Source organism: Rhinolophus ferrumequinum, chromosome 9, assembly GCF_004115265.2.
Source record: "Rhinolophus ferrumequinum isolate MPI-CBG mRhiFer1 chromosome 9, mRhiFer1_v1.p, whole genome shotgun sequence".
NCBI classification, from domain to species: domain Eukaryota; kingdom Metazoa; phylum Chordata; class Mammalia; order Chiroptera; family Rhinolophidae; genus Rhinolophus; species Rhinolophus ferrumequinum.
In genome coordinates this window covers 91505601-91530812 of record NC_046292.1, presented here as the reverse complement: position 1 = coordinate 91530812, position 25212 = coordinate 91505601, and the positions used below count along the sequence as shown (strand labels likewise).

General features: G+C 41.1%; 1 long non-coding RNA gene across 1 annotated transcript; it reads right to left on the bottom strand.

The window, feature by feature from the left end:
• Positions 1-7232: 7232 nt before the first annotated feature.
• On the bottom strand, positions 7233-12317 carry LOC117026562 (uncharacterized). Its single transcript, XR_004423786.1, has 3 exons — positions 12199-12317; positions 7900-8028; positions 7233-7484 (listed from the first exon to the last, which is right to left on the bottom strand). It is a non-coding gene; the product is annotated as an uncharacterized LOC117026562 (long non-coding RNA).
• Between the last annotated feature and the right edge of the window lie 12895 nt (positions 12318-25212).

Here is a 25212-nt window from a genome sequence, read left to right as displayed (position 1 = left end):
TCAACTCCCAATGTGACTGTATGTTGGAGGGAGGGCCTTTATGGAGGTAATTCTGGTTAAATGAGGACATAAGGGTAGAACCCTGATCCAACGGGATTAGTGTCCTCCTAAGAAGAGGCACCAGAGGGCTCACAGTGCACCCCACCCATCTCTCTTTTCCTGCCATGGGAAGACTCAGTAGGGAGGTAGCCATCTGCAGGCCAGGAAGAGAGCCTTCACCAGGAACTGAACTCTGCCTGCCGGAACTTTGATTGTGAACTTTCCAGTCTCCAGAACTGTGAGAAATAAGGTATACACTCTTCTTTTATTTGACCAGGGAGTGAGACTACTATCTTTTTCAACTACTTGTTAACTTCTGCCTGCATTACAACAGCAGGTGGACTGGCCCCTGCAGAGGTTTTTGCTTCAGTCAGGATTCTTTGGTTACAAGTGACTGGAATTCTAACTCACACTTGCTTAAGGAAGATAGAAAATTCATCAGTTTCCTAGCTGGGTAGGGCAAGGGTAAAGCCAGAGATTATCAGACTCAGGGACCTTTAACGTCCAGTCTCTCTCTCTCTCTCTCTCTCTCTCTCCCATCTTTACCTCTCATCTCTGATTCTGCATCTCTCTCCTACTCCAGACAGGCTTCATTGAGAGCCAACGTTGGGGCCCCAGGAGATTCAGGTACACTTCTTTAAGACCTTGCAACCAAGGAAGAAAAAGCTACAGCTAACAGAAAGTTTTGGGATGGGCTCTGATAAGCCCAGCCAATGTTCAAAAGGAGCACACGGAGGCACTGTGATGGCAATCCCTCTATGCCACATGTTTTGAACAAACATTTTCCAGAAAAGAGTAGTGCTATTCCAGACATCCAGGATAATGGTTGTCTACTTTCAGGGGCATTAATGAGTGTTCACATGTTGCCTGAAGTAGATTCCCTTCCCTAGGGAAGAGAAGAGGTCTGCCTACTGGAGCTTGGGGCAGGGGACAGTTCTATATTTGCTGCCTACAAACCAATTTGCACATTGCTTTTGGCATAATGTTGGCATTTGTTTGCTTTCATATTGGAAAAAATACTTTTAAAGTACTGTAAATTAAAAAAAAATCATCCTCGAATTCTCCTATTTTTTTCTGGAATAGATATGTTGATGAGTGGAGAAGCTGAATGGTAATGAGGTTCTGGGTTAAAAGGTGGCATGGTTTAGTAGAGTGAAAACTGTTCTAGTCACCTGGAATCCAGACCTTGAGACCATTTTGATAGGGGGCCCAAGGGTAATCCACTTTAGTGGCCTGGAACTCCCCTGAGCAAATACCGCTTTGTGATAAAAATTTATTTTATGGGTCACAGAGAGTCCCATAAAGTGGAAGCCCTAAATCTAAAAAACAACACTTGCTGATGTGACTTGATTATAATGAAGCAGATTGATATGTTTATATGTAAAGGTGTGAGAGGCTTTTGTTTATTTTCTCTGTTTAAGGGGTTGGTCTGTCGTTGTATTTAGAGAACCCAGCCTTGAACTACCTGTTCTCTCTTGGTTGGTGCTTTCCTTTGATTCCACAAAAGGTAGGGCCCAGTGACTTTCTGTCTGGGTCAGTGACACATGCTGCTGGTCGGTGCCATTACTGGAGACTCTCAGACACAGTGTGGCTGGTTCCCATCTAGAAGAGGCAGGATTCGGGTTCTTCAGTACTTACAGGCTGGCTGAGCAAATCCAGTGCCCCCACAACTCCCTACAGTCTGCACAGGAATCGATGTGGAGTGGGGAGTGTTGTACACCTTGATTTACTGGGCTTTTGGACCATGCTAGAAGGCATTCAAATTAACTTGTATTTCACATTTATCTTGTAATCTTGTAAGTCTAAGTAAGGACTCACTTAGTGAAAGAAAATAACTTGTTTTTAGCTCTACCCCTGGAACTATAAAGTTTGTCTCGAGCAGATTCTACATCAGCCCAGTCAGTTCCTTGCTGTGTGATTCCAGGTAAGCCTCATCAGTTCTCTAGGCCATAGTTTACTCATCTGTAAGAAAAGAGGCTTGGATTGGATGATATTGAAGGTCCCTCCTAGCTCTATTACGGGGCCTAGGACGCAGGCATACTTATTTAAATTTCTTTTCTTTGTTTCTAATAAGCAAGCTTCTGTGAATATTTCTGACTATTCTGCCAAGTCAGAGATAAAATAATTATTGAGTGAGTTTGTTATTTTATGTCATTCCTTTCTTACTATCTAATCTACTTTGCAGAATATCCTATGATCCTGGTGAAAGGGAAGAAACAGAAATTGTGAAGCTAAATTCACATTTCATTCTAGGTTAGTCCTACAGATTAGTTCATTAGTCCCTCAACTCTCCATGGAGTATGGGCATCAACATCGTCCACTTCCTAATGCTCCTTTGCCCTGGCCTCAGGAGAGCTCACCGTACAGTCCACGTCTACAAGAAAGGGAATCTTTTCTTTAAAAGCCTACACTGCTAATGATTTTTTTAAATTATAAATTTTAATTTAAATAGAAAGGTTTTAAAAATTTAAATGAAAACTCATTAACATTGACTTTTTAAAGACATTCTAATGAAGGCCTTTACTGAAAAGCATACGCTGTGGTTTGTAAGTTGTACACAACGTTATAGTTATTTACTTGGGGCTGTTTTCTCTCCAGCACCCATGTTCCTCACTCCCTTCACCACACCCAGCCCTGGTCAGCATTACAAGTATCTTTGGGACCAAATTTTCACATCTTAGACCCAGGATTCTTATTTCCTAATGATAATATCATTAAATAATATCAAAGATTAGTATCAAATTCTGTTAGGTTGGTGCAAAAGTAATTGTGGCTTAAAAGCTTAAAAATAATTGCAAAAACTGTACAGTCGCATTTGCTTGGAGTGTCAATTCAGAACACTAGATTTTCTTTGCTTTAAGTAGTTTTGATAAAGCTCTTGTTATTTAAAAAAAATAATAATTGCAAAAACCACAATTACTTTTGCACCAACCTAATACAATATAGCTTATCAAAAGAAAAATGTCCAAACCTGTAGAACATTTTTATAAGTTTATTTGAGCCAAATGAAGGACACGTCTGAAAGCACATCTCAACAGACTGAGAAAAATGTTCCCCAGAATGACAATTTGCCGTTTCTTTTATACATTTGGAATTAAGGAGGGACAGTAAGGGAGATTACCTGAAGGTGGGAGAAAGCAAGGTGGGGATGGGTTTACAGGACAGTTATCAAGATTATGTGCCCTCTTGAGAGTGGTTATATTTCCTAAGGGTCTAAAAAAGAGGCATTTCAAAGGTGTATTAACTTAGATACAAAAAACAATGGACAAACTTTAAACAGGAAAATTTTTTAGATAGACAAATTTTAACATAATATAGAGGCTAGAACACATCTTTCTGAGACTCTTTATGGATTTTGCTTGAAAAATATATTATACATACATCCCATGACACAGTTTATTTTCTAGCAACTGGTTGGCAAATTGCAGCCTATGGGCCAAATCTGGCCTGCCACTTGGTATTGTACTGTTCTTGAGTCAACAATGGTTTTTACATTTTTTAAATGTTGTATAGCAAACATTTCTCAATTTTCCCCAAATATTCTCAATTTTTTTCAGATACTAAAATATTTCCTATCTGGCCCTTTAAGAAAAATTTGCCAACCCTGCTCTACTTTAAAGGGACAAATAACTCATCTAGCATTTCAACAATGCCTGCTGAAAGGCATATGTAGAGCAAACCTGAAAACTTTGGTAATAAAAAAGAAAGAAAATGTTTATAAATGTGTCTTTGACAATATGACTGATCTTGTTTTATCTTGTTGATATGATTCAAAGTCCTCATGTCAGATATTGTTCCATTTAGTAAACAAACAACAAAAACAAACAAACCAAAAAAACCCAAAAAACAAAACAAAAAAACACCCAGATAGGATGATATCAAATAAAAATACAATTAAAGAGAAAGACAGAATGGAGTATTTTACTGTTTTTAACTCCAAATAAGAACTTGTTTTTCTCTTATGCATATGTCGCTCTATATCTTTGTAGGAAAATTCCCATGTAGCTCCAAAGCCCTTTCCTGGGCAAGGTAAACAGTGGTGCTTTTCTAACTACGAGACAGATGAAGTGTATATGCATAGGTTAACTAAGACTTGAAAATCAAAGACGTCCCCATCTCTCGCATGTTATACACAGAGCCAAGAGAAATAGATGGATCATCAGGCTTTGTAAAGGGAGTTCACAGTAGTCTCTGCTAGGATGGAATATCTTTGAAAGTTTCAAAACACAGATAAGATTAATCCATTTGTGTTTCTTGGGAATTACTCATTGGAAACAATGAGAAGTGCCAGCCAGGTTTAGGCTGTTCAATACCGCCACCTGCTGGCCTAATTGAGGAAGACTATTTGTGTCAACGTGTTTTTTATAGCAACTATGCCATAAAAATCAGTCACCTAGCACGATAGTGCAAAGCTCTAGTTTTTAAAAATTCAGCGTCTTTCCTTCTCTTTGCCAGTGACTTTCACAGAAATGTGTCTTTATGTGTAATACTTTTTGGAATATGAGTGGATGTGTATTGGGATCACATATAGCTACAAATCAGTTTCCATATACTTATGAAAGTTATGGGAGTTATAAGTCTTTGTGGTGCTAATAATTCATTTTGTAAATACCCCTGTTCCCAACTCTTTTGTCTTCTCAGTTTTAAAATATACCCACAGTGGAGACAAATTAAAGAGACTGAAACTTATATTAGCCACTTGTATCTCATGCTGGCAGCACTCAGTTTTGGAATTGAGTGCTTGTAAACAATAAGCGCTGCTTAGAAGAAATACATACCGGTATAAGCAACGTTTGTTGCAATAAGCCAAATGCTTTTAAAAGTGTGTATGTGGCGGGAAAGGTTGGTTTAGAAAAATCTCCATGAAAGCATAAATTTTGTACATTTTATAATTTTCGATCAGCTAAAATATCTAAATCTGCACAAAATGATAATACCATACTTAAAGAATGTAACTTGAAGAGTAGCATAAATGCCCCAAAGACAGGGAAGTCTGTATTCCTAGGAAGGATTTTAGAATTTCAAGCTGATACCGCACCCCCCCCACTCAAAAAAACCCTGTTAGTTATATATTTAGACTTCAAAATCACTTTTGTAATATTGGAAGTTGCGGCTATATAGCTAAAAGTATGTCTGTACGAGCACACAAATCAAATATTTTGGTTAAAAACATATTTTGGTTTGTAGCTATAAGGCAACACAACATATTTTCAGCAATTTTGTCTCCTTGGACTCTGTAAGTTTTACGAATCTTGGAGACTAGCCCAGGATTTCTTACTTAGTGGTTTCTTATTTCTTGTTGGCGTGCTTGGCATTAGTACTTCTTCACACATTAGTTCAAACTACTCCTCACTAAAATGATGTTGTCTAGTTTTTGAACTGAGAGATACTGTAACAACCACCTGATCCAACACTCTTTTGTCCCGGAAAAGGAGGTCCTGATGCTTAAGTGATGTATAGTATCAAAATATGTTTCTAATTGAGTCTGGACTAGGATGGAGGTTAAATAAGTAGAGTGTTTGGACTCTACTTCCTAACTGAATGAGCATTAAAATTTTTGTTTTCCTTTTAACTGTTGTTCACACATTAATTAGTCCACTTTGTTTCCACTATATTTAAAAATAGTCGTTTGGATCTATAAATATATTTTAATATTTTCTGTTGATGTATAAAATATACAAAATAAAAACCCTATAGAGTCCATGTGATTTCAAAATTAGAGTCTTATTTTAAAAAATGACCTCACGATTAGACTTTGGCTCTCCTTCCAGCTGTTAGATCTGCTTAAGGATAAGGAGGATGCGTGGTTGCCGAGGAGTGAGGGAGATGAGGTAAATTATTGAAAACTATTTTTGCTCTTGAATAATACCTCCTACTCTTTTTATTATCATCAATAGAAATGATCCCAATTGATGAGCCCTCCTAATCATTCATTCATTCATTCATTCATTCATTCATTCATTCTGTATCTGCTGTGTTTATTGAGAGCCTACTACGACAACAGCTGAGTTAAATAATATGTGGAAAGAGGAAAGATTAAAGAAAAAAGGTGTTTTTACATAGATGTCTATGCTCTGACTCCTAGAACCTGTGAATTTGGTGAGAAGCAGTTCATTACAGAAAGTATCCTTATTTTTTCATTGTAAATTTTGTCTGCATGTTTTTAAGCAAATGAATTCATTGCTGTGTGTTATTTGCCATGGCCCACTATAAACACAATTTTATGTTGCAGCATACAAGCTGTACATGTTATTGCCTCCAAACCAAACTAGCAAATCATGTAACATGGAGCAATCACATTAATTATTTAGAGATCAGGAAAGGCTGTTTTAAGCATTTTATATCCTAACATCACACACACACACACACACACACACGGACATTACTTATATAGACACATTTCACTGTGTTGGAGTTATGTTTTAGGAAATTCACTGGGGTTTTGAATTGCCGTAAAGTGTAGTGTAACATTTTTCCACTTATAAACAATGGGAAATTGGCTCATAGTGTATTTGCAGAGAACGTCTGATTTTCAGGAACAAGTTAATGCTACTACATGGGCAATGCTGGGGTGTTTTAACCAGCCCGTTACCCGCGTGTGCGCCACCACCACCACCACAGTGTCAGCCGTGTTTCTTGCCTAGGCTATTGCAGTATCCGAACTGGTCTTTCTGCTTCCACTCCTGCTTTTCTATCCTTTTCTCTATAAAGCAACCAGAGTGACTTTTAAAGCATACATAACATAAGATTCATGATTTTAATAATTTTTAAATGTACAGTTCAGTGGCATTAAGTGCATTCACGTTACTATGCAACCATTAACACTATCTATTTCCAGAACTTCATGGCAAGGCTTCTGCTTATAATCCCATCCTCCGTAATGCCTGTCTTGGCAATGTGCCTAGTCAGCCCACAGTAGGGAGCATGCTGTGGGAAGGCACTGGATACAGTATGGCTGTGAGAATCCAATTTGTCATCTTTAAAATATACCATATAGATTAAGCATATTTCCAAATTACTTGTTATCTAAGGAATAGATTCATGACTAAGACAGACTGACTATAAATGACAAGAGCCCAGTGTCATTGATAGTCCAACTCTAGAAATATTAGTAATGGAAACCACTTTTGACCCATCAGAATGGCAGCAATTAGAACGATGGGTGACTCAAACGTTGACAAGGATATGGGGAGACAGGGAGTGGCAAATGGGAGTGCAAACTGGTACAGTCATCCTGGAAAACCATCAGTTTCTTCGTGAAATTAAGTGTACATCTGCCCTCTGACCCAGCCATCCCACTCTTGAAGTTGTGCAATGGGCTGCTTTCACAACTGTGTGCTGTGGCCCTGATTCAAGACCACAAAATGAGCTGCTGAACTATCTGGGAAGAGGGCCTCCTGCTTGCCAGGCATTCCAAAGATCTAGGTCCATCGCAGCAACAGTGCCTGAAAAAGAGAAGAAATAAAGCCAATGTGCAAGTACTTCCAGGATTGAAAAGGAAAGTTGGCATGCCATCGAGGGGATCCTTGAGTCATGGTGGACTCCATGAAGGGTCTGAAGCTGTATGGCTCTAGGAAGGAGGACCTTGGGAGAGAATGCTGGAAGGGAGTCTGGAAGGACTGAGGATTCAGAGCCACAGCCTTGGGAAACTGGGTGATGGGACCCATGTGGATTTAGCACAGAGGGAGTGTAAAAACCTGCAGAGCATCTCTCTCTTGAAGGACCCTTCTGGCTGCAGCCTGGGTCAGCAATGCTGACAAATGAGAGGCCAGCACTGGAGTGGTGTGAGGGGGTGGGGATCAGTGAGAACAGGCTCACGATGGAAGCAGCTGGCTGGTTGATGACAGGTCTTTCTCTTACTTGGAAGAAGACTGTGGTGGAGTTTTCCAGGATCCCTAGATGATCCAGGAGAGGATACGAAAGTGCATGTTTGTGATCCTGGAATTCCATCCAATCTGTAGGTGGAGGCTTGAACTAGTTCTATTGAATCTGGAAAAGTAAAGTAAATGAGGCAGAACCTGCAGTTCTCCAATTTTGGAGCAGTTCCTATGTGCTCCCTTCATTTAAATTCCAATTTTCTTACTAGATTCTGACGTTCTCAAAAGTAGGGTTCAATTTTTATTCTGCTTTGTATCTGCATGACTTAGCACAGAATCTGGGACCTAGCAGTTCTCAGTAAATGTTAGCTGGAGAGGGGAAAATACAGACTGCAGACCTTGTGGAGGCCAGAAAAAGGCAGAGGAGAGCAAAAGGCGTTCCAGAAAATAAGGGGGAATTCCTGAAAGCTCTCCCCACCCCCTTTCTCTTTCTCTTTAACAGAAGGGTGTAGAGCCTACCCCAGATAATTTGCTCAGACACCTGGTGAGGGTAGAGTCACTATTTCCAAAAATCCCTCCTGAAGAAACAAAACGTGGGGGAAGGGTAGTGATCAATTATTCTTTAATATACCCACTATGCTTGCTTTTTGACAAACCTTGGAACATCATCCATTCCAAATAGCCTTTTTAACTCCGGTTTCATGCTGACTTATTTTGATCCATCCACCAATCAATTAAGTTCTGGTTAGATCTTGAATAATGATTGGAAATGGAAAAACAAATTACCCACATTTCAAGAGCTGTTACACACAGTAGCAATTTAATTTACATTTCTCGATTGGTTTATTTTCTCAGAATATAATGTTTTCTTGTAAAACTTTGTACCTGGTGGTCCATAAAGAAAAGAAGGGTAATGTGTCTCTAAAATTTGAAGACTATTGAAAATGTAACCATTTAACAGATTTTTTATTTTTTTTATTTTATTTTTTTTTTAGTATTTAATTTCCACAAATCTTGACCTTTCGTAACAGAGAGCCTAGTTTTAATCTCTCTATGGTATTTGGCAGATTCCTGTTGAACTAAAATCTTTAGCCACAGTGAGTGTTAGTCCCTGGAATGAAGACTTGTGGAATGGATTAGCCAAATCCATTTAGGTAGACTTATGAATTTTACAATAAACAAATGCAGATACACTTTTTTCTAGACAGGATCTGTTAAGTTTAGTGGCTAATGGTATTGGTACTGGCCAAGTAGATCAAGGTTTTAACATTTTCTTAAATACTTTACACTATCCTTGGCATGAGGTACATTTCAGTGCTTTCCCACTATATTAATTAATATATGCCTATGAGCATGAAAACAATTATAGATTCGATGTGAGATAGGCTTCAGAACACTAATTTATAGTTTTATACACACTAAGTGGGCACGTACTTCCATAGTTCACTTATATCCAGTTTATCTCTACATCTAAGCACATGGGAGAATGGCAATTTCCTTGTCCTGGCAGGTAGTCATGGCCATGTGACTTGCTTTGGTCAACAGAATCTGGTGCTTGATCTTCTAGCATTTCTTTTACCTGCCACAGTTCTCATGGAAGCATGTCTTAGTTGGTCCCTGCATCAGTCTAAGTCACTGAATAACTGGGATGAGCCGAGCCGGTCTTCTGACATGCACTGGTTGTATGGCTCTTTACTAAGAAGCAAGCTGAATCATTTAGGTTGTCTATTACTGCAGCATAACCTAGCCAGTCCTGACTGGTATAGTAAACTACACATTTATACACATAAAAGTACATATATGGGTGAATGTGCACATAGGTGGACAGTAAGGAGGAATAATGGATCACTGAACTCTGTTTCCTTTCATCCCTGGGCATAAAGATAGGCAACATTGTTCAGTTTCTCTTGCAGGTAGTTCTTTTCAGTGAAATATGGAAAGAAGGATGTCAGCCATTTCTAGCCCTGGCCCGTAGAGCCTCTCCCATGCACTTGCCTACAGGTTCTCTCCTTTTTTCTGCCATCCAGATGCAGAGCATCCAGAGAGGTCTCTGAGGCCGTAGGAGACTGTAGCACCAGTAGATGGAAGCAGCGTGGGTCCCTGAGTGACTACAGAGAGCAGGGCCCTTACACTGCCCCATGATCCATAGTGGGCTTGATTTGAGTAATTAAAAAACAACAACACTTTTATTTGTTTAAGCCATTGAGAATTTGGAGTTGAAATTAGCAATAGTTGGATACTTTAGTTTGAAATGAGCCATATTTGTATACTGCCTTAAAATAAAAAATACCTATTTCCACCTCAAACTTAGTATTATGCTTCATGGGAAAAAATAAATATTCCAATTAAAGTTAGAACAAGACAAAGATATCCACAATTACTATTATTATTTAGCATTCTGGTGGTACTAACCAATGCAATTAGATAAGAGAAAGAAATCATGGGTTTTAACTATACCAGATATATTGTGGGAGGCCCTGGCCTATGAAGAGTCCCTCATGCCTCAAGAGATCCAGTATTTGATAAAGGGAATGTGAAATCCATGAAGAATAAATGAATCATATAATAAATTATGTGAGGACAATAAGATTCTAGATCAGCAATAGCTTTATACGTAAAACAAATGAAACAATGAAAATACTAAACAGCATAAGAAATTTAAAAAATAATCTTGGCATGGAAAAGGTTTTTCTAATTATGGTATAACACTTAGAAGTCATAAAACAAAGATAGTTAAATTCGAATATATAAAAATATTTTTTGAAAGTTCAAAAGTTAAAGGACAAAGTAGGAAAACTATGTAGGAACTGTTTCACAAGCAAACAGCTAATATTCCTAATATTTAAAATACCCCTTATAAATCAATAGAAAAAGTTTCAATAATTTAATAGAAAAATGGGAAAAGGATTTAAATAGGCAGGTCTTGGACAAGTCAATATAAACCAATGACTCTTTTATCAAGCTTTGTACTATGGAAAACTTCAAACTTGTACTGAAGTACATAGTTAATACAGTGAACTTCCCCTGCCTGTAGCCATCACCCAGCTTCAACATTTATGAACTGATGGCCAAGTGACTTATTTTGTCATATCTCTCCATCTACTTCCCCCAGAAATTCCATTTTCCACCAATCAGATGAACAAAGAATTTAAAAATTGACATACTTTGTTGGAGAAAAAGTTAAAGAAACATTAAGTCATACATTGCTGGAAGGAGTGTAAATCAATTACAACATCTATGGAGCAATTTGTTCCTATCTATTAAAACTGTAAACTTTTTGACCCAGTGATTCCCCTTCAAGGATTTTTTTATGCAGGTCTATGTGCACATGTGCAAAACTACATACCTACAAAGTTATTAATTATCATAACCCATGATTGGAAAGAAGTTAAATGCTAACACTTTGTAGATATGGAAAAAAAGGGAAGCAACTGTACTGAGATGGAGTGATCTCCAAGGTATATTAGGAAATGAATATGCTAAGTACAGAGCAGTGCAGCAGTGTGAGCTCCCATCTGCAGAACAAAAGGAAACAACTAAAAGGCTGTTAGCAATGCGTGGTCAAGAGCCTCTCTAGAAGGAAACTGGATAGCTAGGGGCCAAGGATGGAAGGAAAGAAATTCAAATTTCCTCTACATATGCCTGAATTATGTATCATTTCCAAGTATTCACACATAAAATTAAGTTAAAAATTAAAAAAAAAAAAACAGTCTGGCAACCACCACACTATACGTTTAAGCAAAGCACACTATGTCTCCTGTCAGCCAATGAATGGACTGCTGATGACTTCTCTTTGAAATTAAAAAAGTGACTCATTAAAAAAATAATCTTTCAAATGAAAAAGAAATTAGTTAGTGACGACCCCCTGGTTTACAATTATAAAGGACCATAGTTCTGTGGAGAAAATATGCTTGAACTAAGAAAGCCAATAAAAAATGAGATGTATTGACTTGTGTTCTAACTGAGAAATAAATATCTTGTGAAATGCACTGTGCACCTGCATACACATGCACACGGACACACACACAAATACATATGCGCACGCGTACATACACTTACACATGCGCATACACGCATGCCCCACACTCCTATCTTGGCAACTTGGTTCTCTTCCCAAATAGAGTGAAATAACACACGGATGGATATGAAAGAAACGCTGGCTTGTAACACGCAGTTTTAAGTCCCGCAGCTGTCTTGGCACTTCAGAGGAGGCTCTGTTTGATCAAACACCATGTGTGCTGAACTGCATTTTATTTTACAGCTTTCCAAAGAGCTGTCCAAAATGCTCCCCACACCCTTTCCACAGCGGAACCCCAGCCATCTCAGTGTGTGTTTCTCTTACCCAGCTGGCCTGGCTGGAAGGCGTGTGCTAGGTGCCAAGAGGCCTTCTGTCCCTCAGGAAGGACGCTGGAGGCATTTCTTGTCTTGTTCCATCACCGAGGACTGCTGTGCACCCCCCTCCCAGCTCTCCGTGGAGAGTAGCCTGGCACCAGCGATAAGATACCTCTGCAAGTAGGTGGTTGGCATGGCGCCATTTAGCATGGGCTTTATACCGACATTTGTAAAATTTTACAACACTCATAAGAAATAATGAATCTACACACTTTAGCAGTGCAACATTTCGTACATGGACCCATCCGAGAACCCTGGAATGACACTGAAACTGTCTTATGGGAGTCAGTACATAAGCACTTGTGAAGTGATACCTGCATGTCTCAGTGCTAATTGACCAACAAAGTTTTCCTGAGCCCTTACCTTGTGCAAGGCTTGGCTCTGGGTGTTAGGGCTGCAATGGTAAGTAAGGAAGACTAGGTCCATGCCCTTCTGAGGCTAATAATGTAGTGATATAAGACGTATATTTAGTGTTAAACAGTCCGCTGAGCCTCAGAGTGGATTCTGTCCCACGCAGAGCAGCCACTTGATCAGTGGACCTGCGCCACTCGGATGGCCCCTTCAGATCACAGTATTGACAGCTGACAGCCCTCCTGAGCCCCTCCTACGCCCCCCCCACCCCTGCCCTCAGCAGAAGAGAACTGCTTATATCCAAGGTTTCAATCTCCCCAGGAGGCATCTACATCTGATCACTGATTGTCCCTGAGAGGTACAAAGCAAAGACACAGACCTCCCTCTGGTAGCTGGGACTGTTTTTTTCTTGGCCTTGTTCTGCAAATGACCGAATTCCTTAACTAAGAAAGCAGAGAACATAGTGACTTTGCTTATTTCTTAACCTTACTTTTCCTTCTGCATGGATGATTGACTATTTCCTTGAAATCTGTGAACCAATTAGAAATATGTTTTTGGAGTAATCTTTCAAACTTGGGTTTCTTTTTCTAACCATAGTTGATATTTAGACGAGGTCAGTATTTTAAAGGTGGTCTTTCTAACTAGAACCTTTTCTTGCTTTTAGAAACTTATACATGAAATTAAGCTGTAAATTTATTTAAAATGAATGCTTGAAGAACAAGCAAATATGAGGGTCACAAGTGGAACTTGAATTTATACTACTCCACTTTCAAATATATCTAAGAAGTAACCAAAGGATGTCATTCCCATGTGCTATAACAGGTTGCTATATTTGTTGCAAATGACAGAAAACTCTGGTGGAACTGTCTCGAACAGAAAGCAGTGGTTCTCAGCTGGGCTGATTTGGCCCTCAGAGGGCAGTGGGCTCTCTGGACACATGTTGGTTGTCATGACTGAAGGTATACTATGGCGACTAGTGGTTAGAGGCCAGGGATGCTGCCCACCATCCTGCAATGCACAGGACAGGCCCCACCACAAAGAATTATCTATCTAGTCCAAATGTCAACAGAGCTAAGGTTGAGTGTCCCTGATGTAAATGACAGTGGCAGCTGCTGCCTCATCTTCACAGCATGTTCTTCAGTGGGAGAGAGACATTCTTGTTTCCCACAGGTCCCAGCAAACAGGTGCCCCAGCCTCCTCGCTGTCTCAGGGGGTGCATGTGCCCCATTCTGATTCATATGCCCCACCATGCGGCATATGCATGGATTCTACTCAGTCAGGGCCCGTGACTAGAGCTTGGCAGAGGGTGGGGAGCGGGTCCTAGAAGAAGACTGAGATACTGTTTCAGAAGTGGGGGGGGGGAGAAGAAAGAGAGAGAGAGAAAGAGCGAGGCCTACTCTATTGAACTAAAGAGCAGAGCTTCGATGGAGGTATTCAGTCAAGTGTATTTGGGTGGTTTCTTTACATAATCCATGAAATACTGTCAGAGGAAGTGAAAGCCATGCTTCCCTATTGGTGTGAGATTGCTGTAGCCCCACAAGAATATGGCCCCTCTGACGAGCAGCCTGATACACAAGGAGACCTGGGGCCTAAAGCAACTCTTGGCCCATACAGCTATTCTGATGGGCACCAGGACAGATTCACGAGGGCAATCCTGCCTGAAGAACGAAAGTAAGTTCCGTATTTGTGTGTGTATTGCTTGTGTGTGTGCGTTTATGTGTGTGAGCACGCACGTGTGCTGAGTGTGGTGATGGAGGAAGCTGCTTTTGCTTCACCCGAGACCCCCAAACCTTTAGAATAGTGGTTGCAATCTGCTCTTTCTCTCTCTCTTTTTTTCTAACCTCCCATCCCCATTAAGAATTATTCCCTACAGTGGGAAATAATAGCAATAACTAACATTGCAGAGTGACCGATATGGTGCACCTTAAATGCAAATTGTCAGAAGCGCCCTGTGGAGAAAATATTATTTTTATTCCCTTAGAAGATGAGGCAACTGAAGCCTAGAGAGGTTAGGCAGCTTGTCCAAGACCAGTATGTGGCTCATGGAATTGGTGTGGAGACAGGGAAGACACCGAAGATCGCAACTCTAAATCTGATTAGAGCATATTGGTCACAAATATAGCCCTGGTCTGTGGGGTTCTGTCTAAACTTGTCCTGCTTCAGTGAGAGACCGGTCAGTGGGAGTGACACCTGCCACTTTGGGCAAAAGCTTTATCAGCCAGCACACAGCTCTCTGGGGTGCGCTTCCCCCTGTGATGATGACAGTGATGCTTCAGATAGAAAAGCTGCTCCACCCTTCTGGGTCCCAGAGGGCCTTGCGAGCGCAGCTGGAGTGGATCTGAAGTGGTCACGCCCTGTCAGCGAGTGAGATATTGCTGGTGCAGTAAGTCCCTGAGGTTCTGGGGTTCTTTGGCACCCTAGCAGAATGTGGTGTATTCTGAGCGATTCAAGGGCCCTCGGAACTTTCAGTCTTACAAGCTTTGGATCCCTAGAGGTCAAGGCTGAGAGGGAAGCATGTCAAACAGATTATTTTGGTAACTATTGCGCTGGCCTATGGTGACTCACTGTGCAGCTGAGATGTTCCGGAGGATTTACAGGGTGGCGCTGTGCTGGAACAGGGTCCCATATTCCTGCACTGCCGGGGGCAGGACGAAAGTGAGGGGCGAGCAGCAGCTGTTGGGAGGTGCAGTGTGAGAGGTGCTCAGAGGTGGGCAGCTCCAGTGTATAACCTGTTATCTATGTAGACTTCGGTCGTGTTACAACATAGGATTTTTATATTAGTAACGATGCAGTAAAAATGAAGTCAAGATTTCTAGGATCCTTTATATGACATAAAATTAGGTCCAAATGGTTTCACTGGACAAATCTTCCAAGCATTTAAGGATGAAACAATAAAGATGTTACACAAAATTTTCCAGAACCTAGAAAAAAAGGAACATTTTCTCTTTTTCCCTCAAAAAAACAAAACAAACATCAGATAATTTAACTGATTGGAATACTGTATTATAAGATGATGAGTTCCAATACACATTTGATCTAATTGCCCTTATTTATTTTAAAGCATAGTCGTCTACAAACCATGAAGAATACATTCATGTAGTCAGTTAAATATTGAGCAACAAATGAACACTGTACCAAGAATAATGCTATCTGTGCCTGCAAGATATTTAATATGCTTATACATTAAATTTTATTATCGAATTCCTCCACTAGAATCTTAACCTATAAGGGCAAGAACTCATCCTTTTATCCCTGGTGCTCAGCAGAGAGCCTGGCATGAATCAACAGTCAGTATTAGCACTTTTGCTTTATATTATGAGGCCAGTCTACCCTGAATATCAAAACCTAAAAACAACATTAGCATCAAGGAAAATTATAAGATGCTAAATTTTCTAATAAAATATTAACAAACTAAATCTAGTGATGAACTAAAAGGGTAATTCATCATGTTTGAGTGTGGTTTATTCTAGGAATTCAGAGTGGTTTAACATTTGAGACTCAATCGATATAATTCATTAGATTACTAGGAAAAAAAGGAGGTGAAGGAAGAAAAATGACAAAATTCAACACTCTTTCATGATAAAAACTCCCATCAAACTAGGCAAAGAGAGTAATTGCCCTAATCTGACAAAGAATATTTACAAAAACCCACAGCAGCAAACATACTCAGCGGCGAAACACTGAGATGTGGGGAAAGCAGAGGCTAATTGGCCTTAAACAAGACTAAGTCCGGCGCGGGCCGGAGTAGCTGCAAAAGCTTTTCGGTGGGGCCGTGTGTGCGCGCGCGAGCGCGCCAATCGCAACTTCATAAACTTTGTAACACTTTCTCTTCAAAAAGTCCCCAAAGCTTGTTTTCTCACTTACGTGTTGATTCAAACACTGCTTAAAATGTTGAAATCTAAGAAAACAAAACCAAACAAGCCCCAAAGAAGTCAGATAGGTGATCAGGACTCCCTCAGACTGTGACGCTGTGCAGTGGTCACAGGAAAAGTTACCTTTGGGTCCGATATTTGGAGTCTGGGTTCTCACACTTCAGCGCTACTTTGGGTTCTTGAGCTTCCCTGAATGTTGAAGAGGCTTCATAGAGTGTAAAACTCATGTAGGCCAGTTGTTTTGCACCTTGAGAAATGGCCAGACACACTTCTTTTAAAGAAAAAAAACTCTCACAGAATCTCCCAGTTTAAATGAATTACCTTTGTTGTAATACTTAAGTATGTAGTCACACAACTGTGTATAAACTCCCTTTACTTATAAATTCGATAAGTACATTATAGAATTTTATATTATAGTATAAATTTATATTTTCAATTATCTGTATCTTATTCAATCCTTTCAATGTGAATATGGTACTGATAAGGTTTGTTTCTTTTTCCATTTTTAATTCGGTGTAACCATTTTATCATCTTTTGCAAAATGATTCTATTCTCCCATCTTTTCTCTCTATTCAAACGACTAGAAAATTTTCCTGTAACCCTGCTATTTGTCTGGGCTTCACCTGGCTCAAAGCATTATTTAGATCAGGGGTGGACAAACTATAGCCTGTGAGCCAAACCTAGCCTACAGCCTGTTTTTGTGAATAAAATTTTATTGGAACCCAGCTATGCCCATTTATTTATGTATTGTCTATGTCTGCTTTCATACTATATTGATCAACTTGAGTAAATGCAACAAAAATTGAAAACCCTACAAAGCCTAAAATACTTACTCTCGGGCCCTTTACAGAAACAATTTGCCTACCCCTCAATTTTATGACCAATTTGTTTTTTTTTTTATTAGCTCATTGAAACTAAGGTAATACTTTTTGGTGCTAATGCCTTCATAAAGCCCAGTGCAGAAGTGGGTATTGTATCAAGAGGCAGCGCTCAGTTATGGGAGGCATTTGATGGTTTGAAATATGTTTACAGATTATGGATTATTGTTTCTGGAGGAATTTAGAACACTTCACACTACCAGATGCTAGGTGCTTAGCATGAACATAAAATTAGAGCCAAAAATTTATTGGCTATGGCAAGATACTTTACGATTTATCTAATTTGCACATTAATGTATATAAAGCTGTTTTCTTGGTCTGTGAGAAAAATGAACATTATTCAACAAAATTTTATTGGAAATCTACCAGGAATGCAAAAATGAATCAGATACAGTTCTTGACTCAACGTTTTGTGGAGCTAGAATTTGGGGGTCCACTTTATTTCAAGACCTGAAACCCAAGGTGTCTCTAATCCCCCATGTGTCAACTTTTTGGTGGAAATCTTGTTAAATTCTTGGCCAGTGCAAAAGGTGGCCAGATTATTGTTTTATCTTCCACACTCCTGTGTTTCTACTGAAAACTACTGCAGTGGGGGAAAGTGGTCAAGAAAACAGGGCGTGTAAAAAAGGTGTTTCCTTCTGTAATTTGTAAAGAGGTATTTTGAATATAGTCTCTGAAACTAGAGAGGGTATGCATCCATCTCTACATCCAACAATTATTTGCTGAGAGTATTCCATGTGCCAACTATTCTGCTAGACATTAAGGAGACAGTTGTGAACAGGACACACACGCTTCCTGCCTTCAGGTCACTTCTGGTCTAGCAGGGCTGATGGCTTTATGCAAGAGTGGTAGACATACCAGAGCATCACGAGGTTCTGCAATGTGGGGAACCTAGGTTAACTCTGGGAACAGGGAAAGCATCTTGGAAGAAATTGTATTTGAGCTGAGATCTTAAGTGTATGTAGGAAGAGATAAACCAAGAGGATAGGCGGAAAATTCCAGGCAAAATACAGGGCCTATGCCCAGTTATTAGAAACTTTTGAGGAATGAAAAAAATGAAGATGTCTATGGATATGTTGATCATATATCACTGAGGTATCTGCAAACTCTGCCTTTCAGCTTTTTTTTTTTTTTTTTTGGCTTGAGATCCATGTTAAAATATTTAAACGTCGTCTCTATGATAGTTCATTGCTCATTGAGGTATATCGACATTCAACTCCACACCATTTATTTTAGCCAACACAAGAGGAAGTTACACTTTGCCACCCACCTAGTTTCCACATAATCTCTGAAGTAATAAAGCAGACAGACCAGTCTGTATTTGCCAAACTGTCTTGTGCTTTGAGCTTGTAATATATCGGCCTACTTCTCCTCCCAAAAGAAGGAAACTTTGCTCTCATATTTCTTTCTCTGAGCAAGATAAATGCATACACATATTTCATAGGAGTTTAAAAATGTATAATTTCCAGTTCAAGAATGCTCCTTAATGACATTTTCTCTCTGTTCTTCATTCAGGTCAATCAAATGCAGATGCCCTCAAATGAGAGTGGAAAGGGTATCTTATTCTGCAAAAGATTTATTTGAGAGGAAATGTGGTCTGAGTGAGATCTGTTTGGGCAGACCCTATTTAACATCTTTGTGCATCTTTACTCATGACAAATCACATACAAACTCTTGTCTGGAGCTGGCACAAGAAGGTGGGTATCTGCTGGGTATTCACAAATGAGTTCATTTAAAAGCACATCTTTAAGTGAAGTCTGCATTAAAGGTCCCCTCTTGCCTGATAAAATGGTCCTGAGCCAGTCTGCTGTCCATCATTTGTGCATTCATACCCTTGCTGGGTGCATTTGGGAGCTGGGTGCAGACAGCGTGCTCTCAGCTCCCACGCTGCTGCTCTGCAAATCGGCTGACGCCCCTCAGGCAAGTCATTTTATACATTTGGGCCTTAGTTTCTTATCCAAAAATGAGGTGTTTGCACCAGATGATCACTCAAGTCCCTTTTTTGCTGTAACATTCTGTGAATGAATGTATTGAACATGTTTAAATCCCTAGGCAGAGGGAAATGGAGGTTAGAAGTTTACTTAGTACAGAATTTGATGGGGAAAATAGCGTACTAACAAAGGCCCTTGCATTGCTTGCTACTGTCATTTGTGCCAGTCAACTGTTTGGTAGTAATATTGATCTGATTTGGCTTCATTTTAAGGAAAATTGAGATTGAGGGAAGGTTGTGAATTTGGGGGCAGTGTGGAAAGATTACATCCCATGATTCTTCTTCACCCCCTAGATCTTATCTAGAAGACCACTGTTCCAGACCCCCAGGGGCTTCTCTACATGAGTACCATCCTATTCTCATTAAGCACAAGAACATGCACAATTAAGGAAAAGTGTGCACGTGGGGAAACTTCAGCACTTTTCACTGGGGAATGGACATACAAAACCAGCTTTGAACCTGCAAACCCAGCCAGCCACGGGCGAGAACGTGTTAGTGAGGGGTTGACGACAGTGCGGAGGCCAGTAAGTCATTTACCCCCAGGTACATTGAGCTGATTGTTCCACGTTTCCGGGCGGTGAGAATACGGTCCTTTTCCCGGGCACGGGTGGGCAGTGCCAGGCAACAAGCATCGCCTCAACCTCACTCCTAGTTTTCTGCTTTAAATATTTCTCTTTCCCCCTTTCCATCTTATCTTCCTTACTTACTACTTTTCCTTCCTTCTAGACTTCTTCCTTTGTTCCATGGCAATAAAAATGGCCAAATTAGAAAGAAGTAGTGAAAAAAAGATACACTATTTTAATATATAACAGTCACTGACATATCCAGCACAATACAAAATGCAGAAAAAGCAGTTGGCAAATTTTAGTTAATTTGTAAACTTGATTCCTCTCCCCAGACGTGTACCCGCAGGGTGTATGGATATCTTCTCACTGCGTTCCATACTAAGTATGAAGCTTTGGTCTCACAGTGACCATAGGGGAGGGCATAAAAACGAGTCATCAGTTTTTTGTTTGGGGTGGAAATCTTCCCTGTTTGTGCTAGGACCATCTGTCCCTTGCTATACGCACATGCCACACACATGTACATGTGCACACACAGACACACACACATACCCAATACAAACCACATACCCCCACAACCCAATACACACACATCCTCTGCACACCCAGTGTACACACACACCAGGCATGTGTGCACACACCACACATCTAACACACACACACACTTACACGCACTTGCGTGAACAAAGCCACAGCTGGATGGGGAAAATCAGGCATCTCTGGACAGACAGCCAAGAACAGGATGAGAAGCCGAGATTGGTGAGGCGAGGGCAGCAAGAATGCACATGAGTTTAACGACAGGGAGGCTCTTTTCAAATAGTTTCCAAAACTGTCTTTTCCATATTCTAAAGCTTGACAGCTTTTGCAACGATGAAAAGAAGGAATATTTGCCAGACATTGTTTATTTAAGTATTTGCTTGGTTTCAGTATCTCATGATTTTAAAACCTAGCAAAATAAAAACCCCCAACCCATATACACTCTCGCTAATGGCTGCTCTCATGTGGTTGGACACAGGCTTATGTTTCAGGGTTTGTAGCAATCGAGGAAGGTTTTCTTCCCCTCCCGGCTGAGAAGGCCTTTTTCTTCAGCACCAACTTGTCTTCTGGCCACACCAAAAGAGAATGAAGAAGCTCAAGTGAGAAAACCAACATTTTCAACGGGCAGGCAAATAAACAGTTCACTGAAATGCCCTCCAGAGGCTCCTCCTCCACTGCCCGCCCTCCCTGCCCAGATTGGGTAGTATGTTTAAAGAATTACCATGGAAATGGTAGTTTACGAGCATGAGTCACTTCTGTTTTTTTCCGGGCGCGCTCGTTCTACCCATCTCTTTTAGCACATTTCCACTGGGTGTGGTTTGGCTGCCAAGTGCAGTGTGGCAGCAAGTTACTTGAAAACATTGAGCAAAAAGCCAGATTCCCCAGCCCTGGCTTACCTGCGGACCACATAGACGGTGGTAATTGCAAACAGCTGCCCACCCACCACGTAACAGTGAGAGAGGTCATTTAAAAAAATGTTAAAAATAGCAAACCCTTGGAGCAGCCAGCTCATTTGTTGACTCAAAAATGTTTGCCACCAAGAAGAGTGTTCTGAATATATACCGCAGTTAACGTTTCAAAGAAGGTTCACTCAGGGATAGCCCTATGGTGATCTTCACTAATTAATAATACGAAGAAGAAGAAGAAGAAGAAGAAGAAGAAGAGGAAGAGGAAGAGGAAGAGGAAGAGGAAGAGGAAGAGGAAGAAGAAGAAGAAGAAGAAGAAGAAGAAGAAGAGGAAGAAGAAGAAGAATACGAGTCCTGAAAATTAAGTTCGTGAACTTGTTGCAACAATGTTGCTAAACTTTTGTGATATAGGAAGGATTATAAATTATGAATTTGTACCAACTAGACAAACAGTTAACCAAGTCTACTATTTGGAAGTGCTGAAAAGGCTGCGTGAAAAAGTTAGACGACCTGAACTTTTTGCCAACAATTCATGGCTCTTGCATCACGACAATGCACCAGCTCACACAGCACTGTCTGTGAGGGAGTTTTTAGCCAGTAAACAGATAACTGTAGTGGAACACCCTCCCTACTCACCTGATCTGGCCTCCAATGACTTCTTTCTTTACCTAAAGATAAAGGAAATATTGAAAGGAAGACATTTTGATGACATTCAGGACATCAAGGGTAATATGATGACAGCTCTGATGGCCATTCCAGAAAAAGAGTTCCAAAATTTCTTTGAAGGATGGACTAGGTGCTGGCATCGGTGCATAGCTTCCCAAGGGGCGTACTTTGAAGGCGACCATAGTGATACTCAGCAATGAGGTATGTAGCACTTTTTCTAGGATGAGTTTGTGAACTTAATTGTCAGACCTTGTACAATAACAATCACTCATATTTATTCAGCATTTGGTGCTGCACTAAGCATCATACAAGTACTAACTTAGCGAATCCTCATGCCCCTATGATGTAAGTACTCTCCTGTGTCACAAAACCCCTGCATCTCTCTTTCTGAGAGATGTTAGGCCTTTGCCTCTTTGAGGGAGGACCCTATTCTTTTTTGTGTAGCAAGTCATTTGGTGAGACTAGAATTCTACTATAAAGAGTGTTCCTCAACTAGTCTTATGAGGTGCTCTGAAAATAGAAAGGAAGTAAGGAAAGAGGAAGAGGAAGAGATGGAAAGCGGGAAGGAAGGAGGAAAAAAAAGGGAAAAATAGTAGGGAGGGAAGGAGGGAGACAAAAAGGAAGGAGGAAGGAAAGGAAGAGGGGAAGGGAGGAAGAAAGAGAAGGCACCACAGTCAAATCCAGGTTTAAGGACCATTAAACAGGTTTGTTACGGGGGACTTCTCAGAGGAGGTCAGCATATGCAGTGTTTCCCAAACTTGACCCCAGATCCATTACTATCAGAGCTGATCTTGTTAATCCAACATTAGAGTTGTTCCTGAGGATTTTAAACAATGTCCCCATGAGGAAGACCTCTTTTAAACGCACGTAACCATGGTGATTCTTAATACCTTTGAGGTTCCTTAAGTATTTTCCTTCAAATGGTAGGTATATGAGACAGTTATGGAAGATTGTCCATTTCTTCTTGCAATCCTTACTGAGCACTTCTATACGCTGGGAGACTTGGAGAAGATATACTTTAATAAAGTTACTGGGTGTGTGGAGGTGCTGAAAATTGGGCAAAGCTATGAAAAAGAAATATAAGGCCATTCCTGGATCTTAGTGGATTTTTGTAAACGTGCAAACTGACCAACAATTTAATAAGCTATAAATCTTTCTCAACCTAAAAAGGGTTGCCATCACCAAGACATAAAAATTCATATAAAACATTTGAAACAATCAATGCTAAAATATCATTGCCTGTTAGAAGAAGTTGATGATGATGACTAAAAACAAATGGTAAATATGCCATTTCATTTCCCCAGCTACTGTCTGAGGTAGGATAGGAGGTGAACTCACTTGACATGTGACTCATCGCAGTTATTTATAATGAAAACCACTTAGGATAGAACCTGTAGTATGTTAAAGAAACGTTAGAAAACTATCTCAGGAAAGATGTAGGAGACATAGCTTTTCTTACATTTTCTCAATGCCAAACATTGTCTTTTGATGTTCATATATGCTAAGCAAAGCCTAATGGATACAAGGCGTCCAGGCCCATTTTATTCCTCTTTGTTGACAAATATCATTGTACTCACATTAATTTGACTGAGTTATTTGAGATAACTGCATTTGATGTCAATCTAACTTTCTGCCTTAGCACATTCGTTGGGGATGGAACAAGGCAGGAAGGTGTCATGGGGACTCAGTTACATGTCCCACAGCACTCCTTGTAACAAAACAAAAAGCAGCTTCATGCAACTAAGTCTTAACTAAATTATTGTGAATTGTGGGGGAAATGAATGGATGTGAACTCATTTATAAAGTTATTGATTTAAAGAAGGTATATTCATGGGGAGATGTGGGGACAGAGCCCCAGAAAGCAGTTTCCAGGCTCTCGGCCTCACATAGAAAGGTGCTGGCTCAGGTAGTAAATGGCCATCAGCTGTGGCTGGTTGGCCGTCAGCTGTAACCATTGAGCCATTGGCCACTAATATAACTGCCGCGGCTACGGAGGCAAGTCGAGGAGAGAGGAGGAGAGAGGAGGAGACTGAAGGAGAGTGGAGGAGAGTGGAGGAGAGTCGGTCGGTTGGCAGCAAAGAGGACAGCAGGTCTCACGTCGTGTAAACCCAGCGAGACCATAGTGGTATGACTTCCCTACCTATGGCTCCGTGGGTGTTCCTTTTTGGCCTAGCCATATCCTGCGTTCTTGTGTGGGAAGCGGGACCAGAGACCCCGCCTGACACCCAGCACGACACTTGGCGTAGTCGGCATGATCCCCTGCACTACAAATGGCGCTGTGAGCAGGATCCCCTGCATGACAAATGGCGCAGCGAGCAGGGTATGGTGTCGGCCGAAACGTACTGGAGCAGTTTACACGTATAAAAGCTCAGTTTCGTAAGCAGCGTGTGGTGCAGGCCAAAACCTACCAAAGCATGGTGGAGCGGTTTGTGCGTGTGAGAGCCCAGCTTCAGGAGGCCCGTGAGGAGCGACACCGGGAACGGGAGGCACGGTCCGCCTGGGAGACTCAAGCCTCCAGCTGGCACACCACCGTCTTGGCCATGGAAGGCGTTGCCTTAATTTTGATGATCTGCTGCGGCCTTAGGATCCGATGGTTGTGGACATCTTATAAGGAGGCCTCCACCCACTCAGACACCTGTCACGGTGAGCAAGATTCCGACCAGGTAGGAATGGAGTCTGACTCTGGGCGGGAGGGCGGGTGGCCCCCACACAGTGTGTGGTGTCCGGTGGCCACTGTTATCAGGAGTTGGACCCCCAAGGAGAGGTGGGAGGACATGGATGGCTCTCCAGCCAGCGTGGAGAGCGCCCTGAAGCCTCTGGCTGAGCGGTTGCCGGAGGAGGCGAAGGCTACAGCCGGCCGCGTGGGCTGATGTTCCTCACGGCCTTGAGTCTCAATACGGAAAATGCGCTTAATGAAATGGCCCAGGTGCCGGACCAGGTGTCCCGATTGGAAGCGCTGGAAGCTCGGGTCCGCTTGTTGGAAGCGGGGCCCCACAGTGGAGACTCTGAGGCAGAGGCAGAGGAAGCCAGTGGAGACAATGTAGCTCCCAACCCCCAAGCCCGGCCAATCTTGAAGCAAAGGGTAAACCGTGAGCAACCTTTGGGCCCCGGGGGCATTGCTGCAGGCAACCCAGCTGTGACTGAGTTCACAACCTACACCCCTTACACTCCCACTGAGTTGCAGGAGCTGGGGAGGCGGTAC